The sequence below is a fragment of the Felis catus genome, chromosome C1 (assembly GCF_018350175.1).
Source record: "Felis catus isolate Fca126 chromosome C1, F.catus_Fca126_mat1.0, whole genome shotgun sequence".
NCBI lineage: Eukaryota > Metazoa > Chordata > Mammalia > Carnivora > Felidae > Felis > Felis catus.
The window spans coordinates 50434224-50454700 of record NC_058375.1 but is presented as its reverse complement, the minus strand read 5'-3'; the positions used below and the strand labels follow the sequence as shown (position 1 = coordinate 50454700).

The 20477-nt window shown below is 42.2% G+C and overlaps 1 protein-coding gene across 6 annotated transcripts in view; it reads left to right on the top strand.

Moving 5' to 3' along the window:
* The window catches only part of TM2D1 (TM2 domain containing 1), a 129178-nt gene extending 115882 nt beyond the window's left edge, over window positions 1–13296 (top strand). For 2 of the 6 annotated variants that reach the window (XR_006584347.1, XR_006584341.1), the window contains 3 exons: window positions 8453–8618; window positions 12186–12312; window positions 13157–13296. The gene's annotated coding sequence lies outside the window, so the exon portion shown is untranslated. Of the gene's footprint in view, window positions 1–8452; window positions 8619–12185 lie in introns of all 6 variants that reach the window. The other 4 variants (XM_045035935.1, XR_006584348.1, XR_006584342.1 and 1 more) reach the window with 3 other exon arrangements.
* The last annotated feature ends 7181 nt before the right edge of the window (window positions 13297–20477 follow it).

Sequence of the window (20477 nt, the reverse complement as noted above, 5' to 3'; positions counted from 1 at the left end):
ATGTGAGTCTATTTCTGAAATGGCCTCTCCTCCTAATAGCCGTGGCCTAGTGTGCAACTCTCTGGAACATTTTGGTGATGCCCAGAAGAATTGGGAGTCACTGAAGAGTTTTTAAACAGAGGGTAAGAAGGTCAGATGTGTGTTTTAGAGACATTAGTTTGGCAGCTTTATGACATTCTCACCACAACATTCTTTCTGGTCTTTGTAAATGGTGTATCTTGGCATTCTCATGGAGAACAATCATTTGGTGAGTCTTCTGGCCTTACTTATTATATCCATTCCAGCATGCCTACATCTGTGAACCTTTTAATCACTTTCTCAACCATCTGGCACAGCAATTCTGAAATTTTTAGTTTACTTAATGTGGTCCATTGCTTTTTCCAATACTTTTTGGAGCTATCCAAGAAGTGAGTTTGTATTTATCTCTTAGAGTCCTTGCTGAGGTGTTAAATCCTATATTTTGGCAGAGTGCTCCCAAATAAATAAGCCCATCCCTACCTAATTTCATGTTCTAGCCCCTGTGATCATGCACCTTCAGAATCCAGCCCACACCTACTCTCCAGCTCCTGCTGGTACATGTTGGTTATGTCTTATAACATTGGAGAATAGTGGGAATAGTCCCTTTCCTCCCTTATTAGTCCTAGTATATCTCCAGCTGGATTACATTGTGACCCACTTCTAGTTATAGCCTACTGGCAGGGGTGGGAAGGAGGGGGGCAAAGATACTGTGAAGGACACATGCTGTCTTTCAGGTCTGAGGTCTTTGCATTGTCTTCAAGAAAGGGGGATTCTCACTCTTACTGGAGAGGGTGGGACATTTCTGAAGGTTGAGAGAGTTCAGAGGAGTCTAAGAGTTCAAAACTTGAAGGGACATTTAACTAGGTAATTCTGTGTCAGGTCTCATTTTTTCCCCCAGACAGAACCTTGTCCCTATGTAACAGGTGTGGTTTGGTTGGTCATTTAACCTTTTCTAGAATTTAGCCACTTTGACTTCAGTCCTGGGTCTGGGCCTCAACTTTCTCTGCTCTCTCACTGAAGTAGATAGAATCCTTGTTATATAAGCTACCAGGGAGTCCCTTCAGCTTTGCCACTTGGTTTTCAATTAGTTTTTTAATGTTTATTTACTTTTGAGAGAGACAGAAACAGAACACAAGCAGGGAAAGGGAGGGAGATACAGAATCTGCAGCAGGCTCCAGGCTTTGAGCTGCCAGCACAGAGCCTGATGTGGGGCTCGAATTCATGAACCATGAGATCATGACCTAAGCTGAAGTCAGATGCTTAACCAATGGAGCCACCCAGGTGTTCCTCCCACTTGGTTTTCAAATGCCTGTTGATCTCATATCGCTCTTCATTATCTTTTTCTAAGTTACTAATGGCACTTATCAACAAGTACCCAGTCCTATTTTCCTTATAATTAGTAATTACCCCATACTTCTCAAACGCCTGATGTATTACACCAACTAGTACAATCTCCTCCTCTGATACACCTTTCCAATTCACCATACAGGAGTATGTTCACAACTAGATCACCACCTGCTGCCAAGGTCCATCTGTACTCCACCTGTCACTAGTGATGAAGTTCTTCTTGCCAGCTGGACAGTGAGTGATCCAGCTCCCAAATCCGAACCTATAGCCTGCTGTTTTGGTCCATTCCTGGTGCCAACTGTCACAGATTGGGTGCTTGGAAAGCAGATGTCGAGGCAGAATTGACATGCAGGATGTTTATTAGTGGTCAACACCTGTGGAAGGCAGGTGGGGTAGCAGGATCAGGCAGAGAGAGCAGTCCAACTGTGGTACAGGCCTGACGAAGACTCAGTCAACTCTACAGGGAGCTCCAGAGTGTATATGATCTGTTAGAATTATCCCATCATGGGCAGAGTAGCTAGGCCTTTAGACCACTGTGGGATCACATCTTGGATATGGTTTCTCTAGGTAGGGCATGACCTTGGGTAAGGTGGCTTTCTGCAGCTGAGGCAAACCCTGAAGGGACTGACATCTGGAGACTGTCTACTGATAGTACTCCTGGCTGCTTGGGCAAAAAGTTCTACCTTGAAGCAGGATCTGGGTGGCATATTTTCATGTCTACCACAACATTCAGTAATGAACTCAACATCTGTATTAGAGTTCTCCAGAGAAAACAGAACATACATGTATATATTTATGTCTAGATAGATAGATAGCTAGATATAGACATTTTATAAGGGATTGGTTCGTGCAATTACAGAAGTTGAAAAGTCTCATGATCTGCTGTCTGCAAGCTGGAGAATCAGGAAAGCTGGTGGTGTAGCTTTAGACCAAATCCAAAGACCTGAGAACCAGGGGAGCTAATGAGACAAGTCCCAGTTTGAGTCCAAAAGCCCCAGAACAAGGAGCACTGATGTGCGAGGGCAGGAGAAGATGGATGTCCCAGCTCAAACAGAGAACATGGTCCCCTTTCCTGTACATTTTTGTCCCTCAGCAAACGTTGTTCATATACATTTTATTCAGGTCCTCAGCACATTGGATGGATGCCCACTCACACTGGTGAGGGCAATCTTTACTCTGTCTCTAGATTCAAATGCTAATCTCTTCTGAAATACCCAGAAGCAATGTTTTTACCAGCTATCTGGGAATCCCTTCAGTTGACACATAAAATTAAACATCACAACTTCTATTCTCTTTTTCCCTCCTTCACACCTCTTTCTTCCATGTTCTTCATCAATGTGGTGGAACTACTCCTCGCCCAAGCATCTGGAAGCCATTCTGTTTGTCATCCCTCACAATTATCACATCACCACATTTTAATAATTGGATATCTTGACTATTTCTCACATCTATCCCTTCCTTTCCATACCTCCCACAAGAACTCAGAGCTTTGGCGTCTTTCCCCTGGACTGTCTCAGTAGGCTTCCAACTTGTCTCCTGGCCTTCAGTCCCCGTGCTCAATCCATCTTTCACGAAGCTGCCAGAGGGAGCTTTCTGAAATGTAAATCTGATCTTATCTGATCTTATTAAATCCTCATTCATTCATTCACTCAGTAATGAATTCATTCACCCAAAGAATTGCTCAGGTCAGAGACTTTGTAGTTGAAGAAGACTTTTTCTCTTACATGCATTAAGTCCTATGGGCACCAGCTTCAAAATATATTCTGAATTCAATCATTTCTCACCACTTCCACCTCTGTTGGTCTGGTCCAAGGCTTCCTTATACCTCATGGAGACCAGTTAAGTAGCCCTGCATTCGATCTTTCTGTTTTCTTTATTGCCTCTTTACTGTGATTTTTCCACAAGGTTGTCAGAATAAATTTTTTTAAATTTATTAATTAATTTTTAAATTTACATCCAAGTTAGTTAGCACGTAGTGCAATAATGATTTCAAAAGTTGAATCCAGTGATTCATCCCCTACATATAACACCCAGTGCTCATCCCAGCAAGTGTCTTCCTTAATGCCTCTTGCCCTATTAGCCCATCCCCGCCTCCCCCAACAACCTCTCCAGTAATCCTCTGTTCTCTATATTTAAGAGTCTCTTATGTTTTGTTCCCTTCCCTGTTATTATATTATTTTTGCTTCTCTTCCCTTATGTTCATCTGTTTTGTATCTTAAATTCCACATATGAGTCAAGTCATATGATATTTGTCTTTCTCTGACTAATTTCACTTAGCATAATACCCTCTAGTTCCATCCACATAGTTGCAAATGGTAAGATTTCATTCTTTTTGATTGCCAAGAAATACTCCAGTGTGTGTGTGTGTGTGTGTGTGTGTGTGTGTGTGTGTGTTTATCACATCTTTCTCCATTCATCTGTCAATGGACATTTGGGCTCTTTACATACTTTGGCTATTGTCAATAGTGCTGCTATAAACATTGGTGTGCATTTGCCCCTTCAAAACAGTACACCTGTATCCTTTGGATAAATACCTAGTAGTGCAATTGCTGGGTCATAGGGTAGTTCTATTTTTAATTTTTTGAGGAACCTCCATACCATTTTCTAGAATGGCTGCACTAGTTTCCATCCCCACCAGCAGTGCAAAAGGGTTCCTCTTTCTCTGCATCCTCACCAACATCTGTTGTTACCTGAGTTAATTTTAGCCATTCTGACTGGTGTGAGGTGGTATCTCATTGTGGTTTTGATTTGTCTTTCCCTGATGATGAGTGATGTTGAGCATCTTTTCATGTGCATGTTAGCCATCTGGATGTCTTCTTTGGAGAAGTGTCTATTCATGTCTTTTGCCCAGTTCTTCACTGGATTGTTTGTTTTTTGGGTGTTGAGTTTGATACATTCTCTATAGATTTTGGATACTAACCCTTTATCTGATATGTCATTTGCAAATATCTTCCCCCATTCCGTCGGTTGCCTTTTAGTTTTTCTGATTGTTTCCTTTGCTGTACAGAAGCTTTTTATATTGATGAGGTCCCAATAGTTTTTTGTTTGTTTGTTTGTTTCCCTTGCCTCTGGAGACATATTGAGTAAGAACTTGCTGCAGCCGAGGTCAAAAAGGTTTTTCCCTGCTTTCTCCTCTAGGATTTTGATGGCTTCCTGTCTTACATTTAGGTCTTTCATCCATTTTGAGTTTATTTTTGTGTATGGTGTAAGAAAGCGGCCCAGATTCATTCTTCTGCATGTCACCGTCCAGTTTTCCCAACCATTTGCTGAAGAGACTGTCTTTATTCCATTGGATATTCTTTCCTGCTTTGCCAAAGATTTGTTGGCCGTATGTTTGTGGGTCCATTTCTGGGTTCTCTACTCTGTTCCATTGATGTGAGAGTCTGTTCTTGTGCCAGTACCATACTGTCTTGATGATTACAGCTTTGTAATACATCTTGAAGTCTGGAATTGTGATATCTCCAGCTTGGTTTTCTTTTTTAGGATTGCTTTGGCTATTTGGGGTCTTTTATGGTTCCATACAAATTTTAGGATTGTTTGTTCTAGCTCTGTGAAAAAGATAGGAGTGTTATTTTGATAGGGATTGCATTGAATATGTAGATTGTTTTGGGTAGTATAGACATTTTAACAATATTTATTCTTCCAATCCATGAGCAGGGAGCATTTTTTTCCATTTTTTTATGTCTTCTTCAGTTTCTTTCATAAGTTTTCTATAGGTTTCACTGTATAGATTTTTCACCTCTTTGGTTAGTTTTATTTCTAGGTATTTTATGGTTTTTAGTGCAATTGTAAACGGGATCGATTCCTTGATTTTTTTCTCTCTGCTGCTTCATTATTGGTGTATAGAAATGCAACCAATTTCTGGGCATTGATTTTATATCCCGTGACTTTGCTGAATTAATGGATCAGTTCTAGCAGTTTTTTGGTAGAATCTTCTGGGTTTTCCATATAGAGTATCATGTCATCTGCTAAGAGTGAAAGTTTGATTTCCTCCTGGACGATTTGGATGCCTTTAATTTCTTTGTGTTGTCTGATTCAGAATATTGTTTTAAATGTAAACAGATCATGTTTCTATAGAAAAGAAAATCTGCCAACAATTTGATAATCTAGGGAAAGAATATTTCAGAAAGAAGGAACAGCAAGCACAAAGGCCATGGGGTGTGAGCAACTTTGGAGCGTTTGAGTTACAGAGGAAAGGTCAAAAGGGCTGTGTTACAGTGAGCAAGGGAGACTTTGGTGGGGATGGGGCTATGAAGCCTCACATATTTCTTCCTCCTGCCCTTCCCTTCTCCTACCCCTCAGCTTGCTCTCCAGTTCTGACTCCTACAGCGTGTGAGCAAGGGACAGAGGAGGACATAAAGGTCAGGAAAAACCTTATTTGAGTTGGTTCTATCTAGGCTGGCCTCATGTTCTTGGGCTGACAGATGTTTAAAGCTGTCTCTTTCTGCAGTGGAGTGCTTTCTAGGGCTCTTGTGGAGGTTCCGAGTCCAGCCCTCCAACTGCAACTTCAATGTACATTTTCCTTTGACTTGACTGTTCTCCTTTCTGTAGACCCTAGCTTAACAGAAGCCACTCTCCATGGGCTCACACTTGGTGGAATCCCCTTACCCAGAAGGTTCAGCTGGAAAAAATTTAACAGGTCTGTGACTCGGCTCTCTCTATAGCTTCGCCAGGTATGTTCCAGGGGAAATACTCACGCTTTGTCCTCCCAAATTAAGGGTGTACAGGACTTTGTCCAACTCAGCAGCCCTCTCCTGATTCTGCCTTCAAAGTAGCCAGTTATTCCATTTCTCAGCTCTGGATATCCCAGTGGGAGTCAGACTATAGGCCACGGTTGTATCTGCCAACATGTGGCTTTCATCTTGTGGCCCAATGGAAGCCCTCTTCATCTGATTTGGAATGAAGGGGATGCATGTTTCCATCACCACCATCCCTTGTCTTTTACCCACTCACATGCATGCCCATTTACAGGAAGGTGTTGGAACTCAGAGCACTGTTCAAAAAATTCTAGATTATACATGCCAATTAGAAAAGGACACGGCTTTTTAAGATCACTGGGTATACTTTCTATTTGGTTGTTTCAAGGTTAGGAAGAGTCACTTATCCAATTAGAGGGACCATGAAACAGTGACTGCTCTTTCCCAAAATAAATGAAAAGGGTGATGCTGGTAAAATAATTCTGACCCTAAGTTAAGAAAGGGGCTATTAAAATAATGAGTCAGTATTTCAAATGACACATCTAATGAGATATACTAGCCAGTCATACAGCTTTTGTTCCTAAGAGTGGCCTCTTTTTTTTTTTAATTTTTTTTTTTAACATTTATTCATTTTTGAGAGTGAGAGAGACAGAGCATGAGTGGGGCAGGGGTAGAGAGAAAGAGAGGGAGACATAGAATCCAAAGCAGGCTCCAGGCTCCAAGCTGTCAGCACAGGGGGGCTCAAACTCATGGACTGCGAGATCATGACCTGACCTAAAGTCGGGAGCCTAACCAACTGAGCTACCCAGGCACCCCTAGAGTGACCTCTTTAAAACAGACCACCAGGAAGAGTAAAATGCAAGAATGGAGAGTTTCCCTTGCTCACAATCACTTCTATCTTAGAACTTCCTACTCACCAGGGAAACTTCTTTGTCAGAAAAGTGTTAGACAGAAGAATGGTGGAGGTTACTAAAGCAGTAGTACTTGTTTTTTCCCCTGTGTGAAAAAAGAGCACTTACTTACTCAAAAAATATTTTTTGAGCAGCCCCATGTGTCAGGAGCTGAAAAGGGAATAGTAAAGAAGATTCTAAACAGGAGCTTATAATCCAGTAGTGGATAGAAAAGAATGCTGATTTTAATGTTACCTTGCCATTGGAATTAGCGAGGCCAGATGTTTAAAGAAATCTGTAGCATGATCTATATTATTTCTCAAGGAAATTTGCCTTGAGGAAGTGATTTTATATTTTACTACGTAATATACCAGACATTCTGAAGTCAAAAGACAGAGAAAAAAAAATGGAAGGAGAAATAGAAAGAAATAGTTAGGATTCATTAGAAACAAATATTAGATTTAGTAATAATGTCATAAGTTATAATCATCCTAATAATTTTTATAAGTGATGTTTTTTGGTCACTTACTATATGTCAGATCTTATGCCAAGCACTTTCATGCATTATATTATATATTTTCATAACAACACTTTTAAATAAGTATATTATTATCCCCATTTTGTAGATGTGGAATTTGAGGCATAGCTTCGAGACAGAGCTCGATTTGAAAATGGTTGTCTTGGGGCACCTGGGTGGCTCAGTCAGTTAAGTGACTCTTGGTTTTGGCTCAGGTCATGTCTCATGGTTCATGGGATGAAGGCCTGCGACCAGCTCTGGGCTGAATCCCTTCTTGGGATTCTCTCTCTCCCTCTCTCTCTGCCCCTTCACTCCCCCCAATAAATAAATAAATTTTTTAAAAAAGAAAGAAAATGGCTTCACTCCCCCCAATAAATAAATAAACTTAAAAAAAAAGAAAGAAAGTGGTCTTAACCACCGCGTCATGCAATCTGGGATGAAAACGCACAACACAAATTCCCTCCGTTGTAAATTCTCCATTGGAGTCAGTTGTAAACGGATCCATGCTCAGGGGATTATTGCAGATAAACCCATAGTTTCTTAGTCCCAAGGGAAAGGCTTCTGGCATTCAACTCTATTTTGTGATTTGTCATGTGTGTAAATAATAAGAATCTGCTAGGTTTTCTCCTAAAACATATTTATTCCATTAATATTATCACCCTCGCCTTCTTTGTGTTTGAAAATCAGTAACTTCCTGTCGTAAGCTTTCATCTTACTTGTCTTAAATGAAATCGTACCGAAGGAAGTAAGGCATTTGGAAGCAATGAGCTTCAAGGAATGACTAGGCATCTGAGAATATCAGAGCCTTCATGAAGTATTCTCATTACCTGTGGGATATGCAAGCCCAGAATGCTTGGCACTCTAAACAGCAATTCTCTCCCTTCCCCAGCAGAGCTGAGATCCTCTCTGAGAACACTTTGTCAACTCTGGCCGGCCGTCTCCTATCGGTGTTCTATGAGTGATACTGAAACCTTATCTTTCAGAAGCAGAAAGAAGCCCACGTTCCAAGATGAGGTGCTGAGAACCCACTGCTGTGCTCTTGACCGCGTGGAGTCGGATTTTAAGACTATCTGCTAGAAGAGAACAGGGCCTTGTGCTGAGAGAAAGTCTCCCAAGTTGAGTTGGCTTTCTGGGAAACAACTGGATTTGGTACTGGTCTTTATTACAGTTTCCACACACTAAAAAGAGAGAGAGAGAAAGAAAGTTGTTTATAAAACAAAAGCCGCATACAATTTGGTATGGTAACATTCTTTAGAATTTTGTTTTTGCACAGCGGAAACCAGGGCTGATGTGGTCATGGTGGACATGGAGCCAGTTCTGTTACCCCAAAGCACCTCTCCTAAAACACGAAACTGAGTAAGCCAGGCCTGGCCTTGCCAGGAACAGCCGGCATTGTTTGGCTTTTCGGAGAGACTTCCTGGACCCAGTGCTTCCAAAAGAACCGCAGCAGAGCCCCACACCACGCAGCAAAGTGCACGAGGCACACCCAGGCTCCCCGCGCTCACATGTGCAAGAGTGGAGCACACCTCCCCGGGTCCCTCCTTTCTTCCACGCCAGCGAGCGTGAACCACGGTGGCTGCTTCCTGGACAATATTGTGGGATGTGCGCTTCTCGCCTTTCCTCTCCACCGCTGAGACATCCGGGGCAAACGGAGACACCTCTCTTGTTTGCAGTTCTTCAGTTCTTGGTCAGCGAAAGATGCCAAACGAAACATCCAAGTTTCCTGATGCTTTGCGCCAGATCATGTGAAAACTAGAGAAAATCCATGTTTGCTGGCCTTGAGAACAGGGGTAACAAACTACTTTTTAAGCTCAAAGGAAGCGACTTGCAAAAGAGCCAGGCTCATGATGAGAAGGTAGAACGTGTAGGAATTCTATTAAAATTTGGGGAGTGAGAGATCCTCCTGCAGGGGCTGTGTCTTTACTTTCTGTACAACTAGAATAATTTATTTTCCCTCTTGCTGCCATTCTATGGTTAAAAAAAAAAAATTAAACTTAGGGGCGCCTGGGTGGCTCAGTCGGTTGAGCGTCCGACTTCGGCTCAGGTCACGATCTCACAGTTCATGAGTTTGAGCCCCGAGTGGGGCTCTGTGGTGACAGCTCAGGGCCTGGAGCCTGCTTCAGATTCTGTGTCTCTCTCTCTCTGCTCCTTCCCTGCTCACACTCTGTCTCTCTCTCAAAAATAATTACAGATTTAAAAACTTTTTAAAAATATTTAAAAAAAAATTAAATTTAGTGCTGCAAGCAAAGATTTGGGGAGGAAAGATTTCTTTCGGAAATTTTGGAAGCTACTGTACTACAGAAACTATTTGGATAGTTTTTATATGTATATTTTCCTAGGAAAATAAAAAACGGATACTTCATTTGTTTGATTCACTCAGTGTCATGGTGACTCAGGGCTGGACAGGAACAGACTAGGCTCCTGCCCTCAGGAGCTCACATGTGATAAGCAGGGGGAAATAGTAAATTTGTAAACTCAGAAATTTATCATGTAATTTCTGACACTGATAATGCTTTGAGGAAAAATAAAGCAGGGTAAGGAGATAGAAAATGAAGAGGCAGGGTGGTCAGAGAAGCCCCCTGTGAAGAGAATATATTTAAAGGACTGAAGGACTGGCAGGAGTGAGCCATGCACAGTTCTAGGGGAAGGGCATCACAGGCAAGTCTGGAGGCTGAAGCTGAGTACAGGAGAGAAAGTGGTGGTGGCTGAGATTGGAAGGTAGGCAGAGGCCAGGGCATGTAGGCTCCTGTGTACCATGATAAGGCATACAGATTTCATTACAATAGTTACAAGAAGCCTTTGAGTGACTGTTTATTGTCAACTTTTTTCTCCTACCCAGTTCCAAAAAGAGAAAGAATTTTATCCATTCATTTGATATTTGTTAATTGAATACCAACCCTACATCAGGCTGGGTCCAACGCTTAAAAAGTTGTGATCTCTGGGGGTCAGGGGAGCCATGGTGACTCGTGACCTTTCCACCTGTGCGTGCTGGTGGCAGGTGACCTTCGTGCCCCACCCAGGTCACACGCTGGCCATGGCCAAGCCGCCCAGCAAGACCCTGTGCCCTGGCCAGAGGAGACCCAGGCCTCGCTGCCAGCCTCGGGGCTCACACAGGTTCTGGTAGAGTGACCCAATCATGCCTCCGTCACACTGATGCACCCCCTTTGATGTTAGCGGGGATCAATTACACGTTCTTTCCTCTTGAAACTCTGTGCAAGATCAACCCAAGAAGGCTTGGTAAATCCCCACCTTATGAAAGATGTGGGTTTAGATACTTGGATCAAGTGGAGATTATCATGGCCATGGAGGATGAATTTGGGTTTGAAATTCCTGATGGGGAAGTGGAGAAGCTAATATGTCCACAAGAAAATGTAGATTACATTGCAGATGAGAAGGATGCACATGAATAAACTATCAGTCCCCTTTCCTTCACTGAGAGAAGACTCAAGATCCTGGCGAGTGCCTGGGAGTAAGAACGTGCTTTTGGCATTATTGCTGACCTTGACGGTGTAATTCTGCATAGACTTGGATTTAAATTGTCTGAGTGTTTTTGCCCTTAGAATATAAATCTATAAAACTGAAGGAAAAAAAATAAGGTTGGAGCCTCTGTCATCAAATGAGGGCATAAGAAAATGACGTGGACAACCTGAACAAAAGTAGAATGAAGAAAATGCCGGAAGAGAGGCAAAAATACTACTACTACTACTAATGTAAAAAGAACACAAATTATAAATATTAATGCTGCTGAATATTAATGCTGTACCCTGGGTGCTATTCATGTATTTTTTTTCCACAAAGGCACAATGTCTTATGCACTATTATTATTATTCTTTCCTGTAACTGAGGAAACTGAGGTCACAGAAGCAAAGCAATAGCACAGGGCCGGAAATCAAAGAAACCTGAAGCTAGAATTCAAATTCATGTTTCTGTGATTCTAAAGCACAAGGTTTTCTTACAGGAAGGAGCTACTGTGATAAGCCGTGTTTGGTATGTGTAGCTGTATGTACTGGACTTGGGTCAGGTTGGTTTCAGATGTATATTCCAAATTTTACAAAGTATGGCACCATGAAGTTGGGTATGAAGATCTTTCCAAACAATTCCAAGACACTGCAAGGAAGATAGCCCACACATGACTTTTTCCTTCATAAGACATGTTACAATCCATCTGTAATAATAGTATTCTATTTGTTTGTTTCTCATTGTTTTCCTGTTTCCCCTGATGTGGGAAACAAAGGCAGAAGAAAAAATTAAATTGCCTTACAACTTAGAGCCCACTGACAAGTCCTTGATACAGGCAGAGTGACCTTCCTCTAGGAACGCAGTTGCCTCGGTGATGATGATGACACTTTGCTAAGGGCAAAAGGCAACCTTACTTTAACATTATCCTAACCCCCGGGATCCTGTAAATCTACTTTAACATATAAAAGTTCCTTTGGAAATTCCTTTATCTCTTCCCCCCAAGATATATGCTGGCAATCATACTCCAAGCTTATGGCCCCCTGAAATACATCTGAAGGGTCTCATTGGTGAGGGAGCGTGGGGCAAGCTGAGGGCAAAGCACAGGCTGACTGCACCACCACCTCCGAGGTGAGGTTTGTGTGATAGTCCTCGGACACTCCTGGCTACCCAAGAACAAAGGAAAGGGGTTTAAGTGCTTGCCAGGGTGATGTGGGAAACAAAGGCAAATGAAAAATGAAATTCCCTTACTGCCTACAGCTCATTGGGAAGTTCTTGAAACAGGAAGAGTGACCTCTCTCTAGGAGCTCAGCTGCCTCGATGGTGACACTTTGCTAGGGGCAAAAGGGAATCTTGGCTTCACATTATCCTGACCCCCCATGATCCTGTAAGTTTACTTTAACGTATAAAAATTCATTTGGAAACTTCCTTATCTCAACTCCCCCAAGATATATCCTGGCAATCATACTCAAAGCTTATGGCCCCCTGATATACACCTGAAGGGTCTCATGACTGAGGTTTTACTAAACAGTGATAAATGGCTTGTTTTCCTAACAATACTTAGCCCCTCAAGGTCCTGAAATCTTGCTTCCAAAATACCTTAGAGACTTACTCTTTCCCTAACTCCCTCCCATCCTGAAGGTATATAATCAGTTACTGTCATAACCCCAGTGCAGCTCTTTCTGCCCCTGGGTCCTGCCCTCGTGCTTTAATAAAATCATCTTTTTGTACTAAAGACGTCTTCAAGAATTCTTTCTTGGCTGTTGGCCCCAGACCACCCCAAAACCCCACCATCATGACTGAGTTTTTACTAAACAGTAATAAATGACTTTTCCAACAGCAGCTAGCCCTTCAAGGTCCTGGAAACCTTGCTTCCAAAATACCTTAGAGACTTGCTCTATCCTGAACCTGCTCCCAACCTGAAGGTAAATAATCTGTCACCCATAACAACCCCAGTGCAGCTCTTTCTCCCCACTGGTCCTGTCCCCATGCTTTAATGAAATCACCTTTCTGCACCAAAGATGCCTCAGGAGTTCTTTCTTGGCCGTCGGCTCCGAACCCCAACATTTTCACATCATCCCCTGCTGCCTTGTAGCTGTCGTAAACGCAAAAACCATGTCTGTTCACCATTTTATCTGCAGAGCCTAGCACAGCGCCTAGAACGCAGTAGGGGCTCAATTAATATTTGTTGAATGAATGAATTAATTAAACTTCATTTCATTTCTTTCCAGGGCCTGCCTTTACTGCCATGTACCACTCCAGACAGCATGCAGAGACAGCGGAGAGTATAATAAACATCAGAGGTATTTTGCAATTCATGGCTGACCCATGCTGACCCTTTATTTAATTAAATCTTTCACTTGTGAATGAATCATTTCTTCCATTAATTAAAGTAGGATACACATATGTCTCTGTAAAGTATGTGTCAAAAGAAAGCATTCCACCTAAAATATACAGGAGTCGCTGACCACCGCGGCGAATCATCCATCATAATCTGCTAAAAAGATCGGCTCTGGAATTAGAACTAGCACAATCATCTCCTATGCCCTCAAAAATATTAGTTGCAGCTTTGCAACCAATCTGTCAGCTCCCGTGTTATAACATGTAAGGAGTAACGCACAGTATGAAGCTCGAAGAGAAGCGTTTACTTTGGAGGGCAGAGCATGTGGCCCCAGCCCTCTAGGAATGCCATCATCTCTAATAATTGTTTGGAGCCGCGCTCTCTGGAGACATGGATCTTGATTGTTAGAGCTGGAAGGCAGCTGGGATTGCACTGTGACAAAACTCAACATTTGCTCCTTCGGTTCCTCCGGAAGCCAAAATGATAGCTGCGAGAAAACTGATGGTGTTTTTCAAGTGGCAAAAGCAAGTTTGTGTTTCCATTCACCCCGCGGTCTCCCGCTGGAAGAAATGGGATGCAAAAATCTATTTGCAATCTTTAGCCCCAGGAAACAGGGAGCATATCCGGCTATTGTTAAAGATATTTTGCCTCAGAGTAAACTCCTTGCTGCCCAAACCCCGAAGGAAGGCCTCGAAAGCCTCGATTAAGTACCTAAACATGTTTAAAAATCACCACTGGGGATTCTCCAGGCCAGATGAAAAGAAAGGAGGGATAAAGCAGGAATGCAGCTTAACAGTGCCTCTGGTCCTCTAAAACAAGTTTTCAATATTTTGTGAGATTTCAAATGCAACAGTTTTTGAAAGAGGAAGAAATAGTAAAGCCTATTCTCTTCGCAAAGTGTCAGTTTCTGCAGGAGCAGAAATGATAAACACTCTCCCTGCATAGTTAAGAGGTTGTTTCAGGGGCCAAGTGATTGCTAAACCAGTCGTGGTCATTGAATGTGTTTTATTACCATGCTTTTATGTTGAATATTAACCGTGCTTTTATTTTTCCTTCAAATGAATCCTGGAGACGGGCACAAAAATGTTGTAGGAATGGTAAGGACCTTTGTGATCACTGGGGCTATTTCTTATGGTGGGAAGTCCCCTGAAGGGGAAGTGACTTGTCCAAGGTCACAGGGCAGATGAATGGCAGAGCCAGGACCCCAAAGTATGTCTCCCATCTCAATCCTGGGCTCTCTCCCCTGCGTCTGTGCTAAGGGCCAAGTCACAGGTGATATATTCCCTAGCATGCTGCTGGGTACATTGGCAGTGCCTTGAAATGCGTTGATTCCAATAGAGTAAGAGGTTCAGGATTACCTGACAAATCTCTCAAGCACTCAGAAAGTATCAATAGCTTTTCTTAGACTTCAGTCCAAGTTATTTGGATGATTTCAGAGGTTAGTCTTAGTCACAGTTATCTTTAAACTCTTTGGCACCTTCTCCTGTTTTCAACACTTCTCTGATACTCATTAGCTTATCTCCAGGATCAGGACACAGAAAACTGAAAAGAAGAGGGATGGAAGAGATTTAACATTGAGTAGAAATGGGGAATTAATTGTTTCTGTGGTGTAGAGTAGTGATTAAGAGCATAGACTCTGGACTCAAGTTGCCTAGGGTTCAAGTGCTACCTTTGACATTGTGAAGATGTATAGTCCAAGATCACTGATCTTGGGTTTTTTAAATTGCTGAGTCTCAGTTTTCTCCTCTGCAAAATGGGAATTACAGTACCTATTTTATAGGATTGTTGCAAGGATAAATTAAAAAAATCTGAGGTTAGACAGCTCTTCCTGTCCAGGGGTCCTGTCCCCATGCTTTAATAAAATCACCTTTTTGCACCAACATAAATAAATAAATAATAAAAAAACTAAAAATCTGAGGTTACTCTTGGAAGTCCCATTTATATGTGTAATTTAATGACATGTATACATATTCAAACAGTAATATTAGGACATGAGCAATGAAAAAATTAGACTATTGAATTTGCTTTATATGGATTGACACGATAATGATAGGTCATTTTTGAGAGAAGAGCATCCTTGTGCCGTGTGATGATGCTATTTCCTCTCCCTCTGCCCCATGCCACCTCAGTTCAGATGCCCTGTGTTTCTTGTCTACACGGCTGCAACAGGCTCTGTTCTCATGCCTCTTTCTCTTTTTTCCATTTCCAATCTAGTTCGTCTGGAGCAACTTCTTTCAAGCACATACGTGGCCATACCATGCTCTGGCTTCAAAGCCTTCAACAAGTCCCATGGCTTATAGGATAAAGCAATACAATCTGGTCCCAACCCCTTGTGAAAACTCATTTTTACCAGCACCAACCCCACACTCTGCGTTCTTCTTAAACAGGACTTCTCACAATTCCTTTAACTCCCCACGTACTTACACATCTCTGTGCCTTTGCTCATGATGCGTCCTTGGCCTGAAATCTTCCTTCCCCACTTCACCACCTACTAAATTCCTGGTTATCCATCCAAATCCCACTACAATTTCACCTCTTCAATTAAGCCTTTCCTTATTCCACTCCCCTTCTGGCAAAATTAATTACTCCTTGCTTTGTGTTTGATGCTACTTTGTTCTTATCTCCCAAATAGCGCTTACTGTATTAAATTATATTGTTGTGTTTTTTTTTCCTGTCCCCAGCTAAACCTGGACTTAGCAAGCATTCAAAACCCTTCCTTCTTTCCATGCCTACAGCTCTTTTCCCTGCTAAGATCAATGCTGCTTACAATTGTGTTTAACCAGGGCTCCAGGCGGCCCCTCTACATCCGTGAGAGTTGACACCAATATGAAATATATTTGCCAGTCTGCAGCGAAACTATGACTGCCATGAGTGCAGCGCCATTGTCTTACTTATCTTCTAGCTCTAGTCCTTGGTGCAATACCCAGTACTTAATACCTGTCTGTTAAGTACATGAAGGTGAAGTACGACAGCATTGAACTATTAGACGTGAACTCTAAGGAACAATTCTGGGGACCCAGAGCGTAGAGTGAGACCTAGTCTGTTAATACGTGACACCACACTTTCATATCCTGGACGCTGGGATATGGAAATGTAAATTCTTTATTGTGAAAGGAGCTCAAATGTGGGAGATTGTTGCAGAGTAATTTAAAACTGTTTTATATATGCATACACACACAGATTGTCTTGCTTCATAGAAAATACACCTCCCATACACAAGAAACTCTAATACCATATGGAACTTATTGGCCACGTGGTAAGATGTTTATCTCCTTCATCCTTCTTCACCAAATATTTCTAAATAAGTCTTTGTATCCAGTTTTATAGAAAAAATATATCAAGTTTTATAATATAAGTTACTAGAAAAGTAAGATTCATTTTATAGAAATTAAAATTATTATTATTGTTAATAACACCAAGCATTTACTTGCTACATACCAGGCACAGTCTTAACTGCTTAATTCGTACTGTTTCATTTTGTCTAACAACATTGCTATGGGGTTGGTACCATGATTCTTTCTATTTTGCAGATGAGGAAACTGAGTCTCAGAGAGGTTAAGCAAATTGCATTAACATTTCACATAAAGTAAATAAGAGAAGTGAGATTCAAAACAAGATGTGCTAAATTTGAGAAACTGCACCCTTAACCATCATGTTATATCTCATGAGAGCACACATTTCATCCTGTATTGGCCAGCCTTTTCACAATAATGCTGTGTAACAACCACCTCAAAACTCAAGGGCTTAAGAATAGCAAGCATTTATCTCATGATCAAAGGTCTGTAGATCAACCATGATTCAGCTGAGTTAGACGGAGCTTAGCTGGAAGGTTCTGTGGGTCCAATTAACATTTGCTCCACATTTCTTATTTTGGAGTCAAGGCTAAAGGGACAGTCATGGGGCACCTGGGTGGTTCAGTCAGTTGAGCATCTGACTTCGGCTCAGGTCATGATCTTAAGGTTGTGAGTTCGAGCCCCACATTGGGCTCTATGCTGATAGCTCAGAGGCTGGAGCCTGCTTCGGAGCCTGTGTCTCCTCTCTCTGCCCCTTCCCCACTCATGGTCTGTCTCTCTCTGTCTCTCAAAAATGAATAAACGTTAAAAAAAATTTTTTTTTTAAATGGGACAGTCGTTACTCAGGGCATCGGTGGCAGGTCACGAGGGCAAAAGACCAAAGCTAAACTGAGAAAGCACATCGAAGGTAAGTGTCATATCCACAAACATTTCTTCTGCCAAAGCAAATTGCATGGCCAAACCCAGCACTAATGGAGGAGGAAGGTGAAGGCCCATGACAGGGTGAGGATTGGAGTAGATATTTACTGAATAATAATACAATGAATCACCCAGTTATTTTAGTTGTTTATCTTTATTTAAAAAAATTTTTTTTAACATTTTATTTATTTTTGAGACAGGGAGAGACAGAGCATGAACAGGGGAGGGTCAGAGAGAGGGAGACACAGAATCTGAAACAGGCTCCAGGCTCTGAGCTGTCAGCACAGAGCCCGACTCGGGGCTTAAACTCACGGACCGTGAGATCATGACCTGAGCTGAAGTTGGCCGCTTAACCGACGGAGCCACCCAGGCGCCCCTTATTTATTTTTAAAACCAAGTCTAGGGTACGTAATCCTTCGCATTTGGGCAGGTATGATTTCCTTCTTGTCCTCGTGCAAAGGTACAACATTGCAAAGCTGCCGCTGAACATTTTAGACCTTCTTGCCCTGATGCAATTCTGTGTTGAGCAGTAACATGCTGGCTACCGGCCTCCCTAGAAGGGCACCACTGCTGGCGGTGCACAAATCCACATGATTGTTCACCTGATTCTTTGCCACGTTCATAAAGGTGTTTCTATTTTTTTTTAAACTTGCAATAAAACTTTGACTTTTCTCAAGAGCGGTGTATTTTCAGAAACCCAGAAATTCTCATGAACAGCATTTACAAAGGATCATAGAATAAGGTCAGAGAGTTTTAGAGCAGCCTTAGAGGGCACTTAGTTCAACCTCCTCATTTTACAGATGAGAAAACAAATCGTTTTGGTTTCAAACGTCCAATTATTGCATAGGGTGGGCTACATTTTTTTTTCTCATAAGAAAAGCAATGAGAAAAAAACTAGGGTACTTGTCTTACTACAACTGAGTTCTGTAGTGGGGACCTCCATTCAGCTTATTCTATGAGAACCCTCGTATGACCTACTAACTTTATCACTATAATCAACTTCCCTGATTGCCTGTGAAAAACAAAAATTAAGTCTTTCCTTTTCTGTTTATAATCTTTGTAATCTCTGCTTTTAGAGCCAGCAGAACAAGCCAAGGGACACCTGGCCACCAGCTTCAGTGTCCTGAGGACATCTAGGCCTGTTTTCCGCAAGGGAGAGAGGAAGAGAGGCACCAAGCCTAGTTTTCTAGAAAGGGAATTATGAGTATCTTTTCAGGCCAAACACATTTGAAATTTAGCTAATATTCTCCCTGATTAAAACAGTAGATTTAGAATCGTGAGTATACTGGGTTTGGGGTGGGAAGAGACATTAGAAAAATCTAAAGTGAAAAGTGTAATTGATTAAATAAACAACTTTTTTTTTTTTTTTTTTTTTTTTTTTTTTTAGAGAGAGAGTGAGAGACTGCAAGTGGGGGAGGGCAGAGAGAGAGAGAGAGAGAGAGACTCTCAAGCAGCCCCTATGCCCAGCACAGAACCCAGAGCTCAACGTGGGGCTGGATCCCATGACCAGGAGATCATGACCTGAGAGAAAATCAAGAGTCAGAGGCTCAACCAACTGAGCCACACATGGGCCCCTAAATAAATATCTTTGAATACCTTCTAGGAGCCTAGCCTGCTGTTAGGTTCCTAGCCTGATGTGAACAAGACAGAAAAAGATCCTATGCTCCTAATGCTTCCATTCTAGCCTGGACATGTAACTAAAGTGTTAACAAAGCAAAAGAGCAGGATGTCAGGAGGGTACGTAAGGTAGAATTTAACCTAATGTCTATGGGGGAGGGGCTGAGAGGTGGTCAGAGAAGGTGTCTCTGGGAATAGGATGTTTTCCCCTTAGGGCTTTTGGGGTTCTGAGATAGAGAGCTTTCCAGGCAGAGGCAAGAACATGTGCAAAGACCTGAGGGAACTGACAAATAGTCAAGGAAGCCAAAGTTTAGCCAGAGAGAGGAGACTAATATGAGACGGGGCAGGTTGTCAGGGTCCAGACTGTGGGAGTCATATAAGACAAGAGTAGAGTGTGGGACTTTATTGCAAAAGTAAAGAGAAGGCATTGAAGCCTTTGAAGTAGGGGAATGACATAATAATAGGATTTGCATTTTTAAAAGGAACACTTTGGTGGTATTTTCAAGAATAAATTAGAGGGGACGGGGAGAGAGAACTGGGGAATCTAAGAAAATTACACAAAGAACAAAATAAGAATCTAAAGCTAGTGAACCCAAATATCCAGCCCAGGTTGGCTGTAGACTGTGTGCAGCGTGGGTGGTTGGGATGACTGTGTACTTGAATGTGCACGTGCACGTGGTCACAGAGCCTCTCTTCTCCCTAAACTCACCCACAGCTTCCAGATAGCCCAGCAATAGGATCGCTCCTTAGGGATTTGAAACTATCTCCAGAACATGCTGGTTAGAGGACAAGAACAGCTTTAGAGTTAAAGCTGGCAAATGGGACACCTCTATTTAGCTTCCTTTCTCCTGGTAACCTAATGACACAAAAACAGAATAGAAAAGGGGCAAACAACAAAACCTGTGGACTGAAATGCTGTGAAGCTGGCAGCTGTCCTAGCAGACTGGTTCAGCAGAGCCACATGCTAATCCTGCAATGGGGAGGCTCCAGAAGTGACTTGGTTGACAGTTTGGATCCTAGAACAAGTGCAGGAATTAGTGACACTTGGTATGTCTGGAAGTGAGCATGAAGGTGGGGGAGACACAAGAGGGTTAGTGGGGAGGGTTTGGGATCAGGTAGGTGTCCCCCGAAGCCCCCACCTCCTATGCCATGAAATCACTTGACTCCTTCTTCACTGCAATAAATGACAGGAAAGATTTATTTTCAAGAGACAGAAAGCAGGGGATTTCTGAGTGGAGATGCTAGGCCGAATTGAGGTATGAGAGGATGCTGTACTGAAAACAGAGAGGCTCAAGGAATATTGATGATCTGACTGAATTATTTGGGCTCCAGCCTTCTTCCCACATTCAGCTCCCGGAACATAGCAGCCAGGCATATACTCTC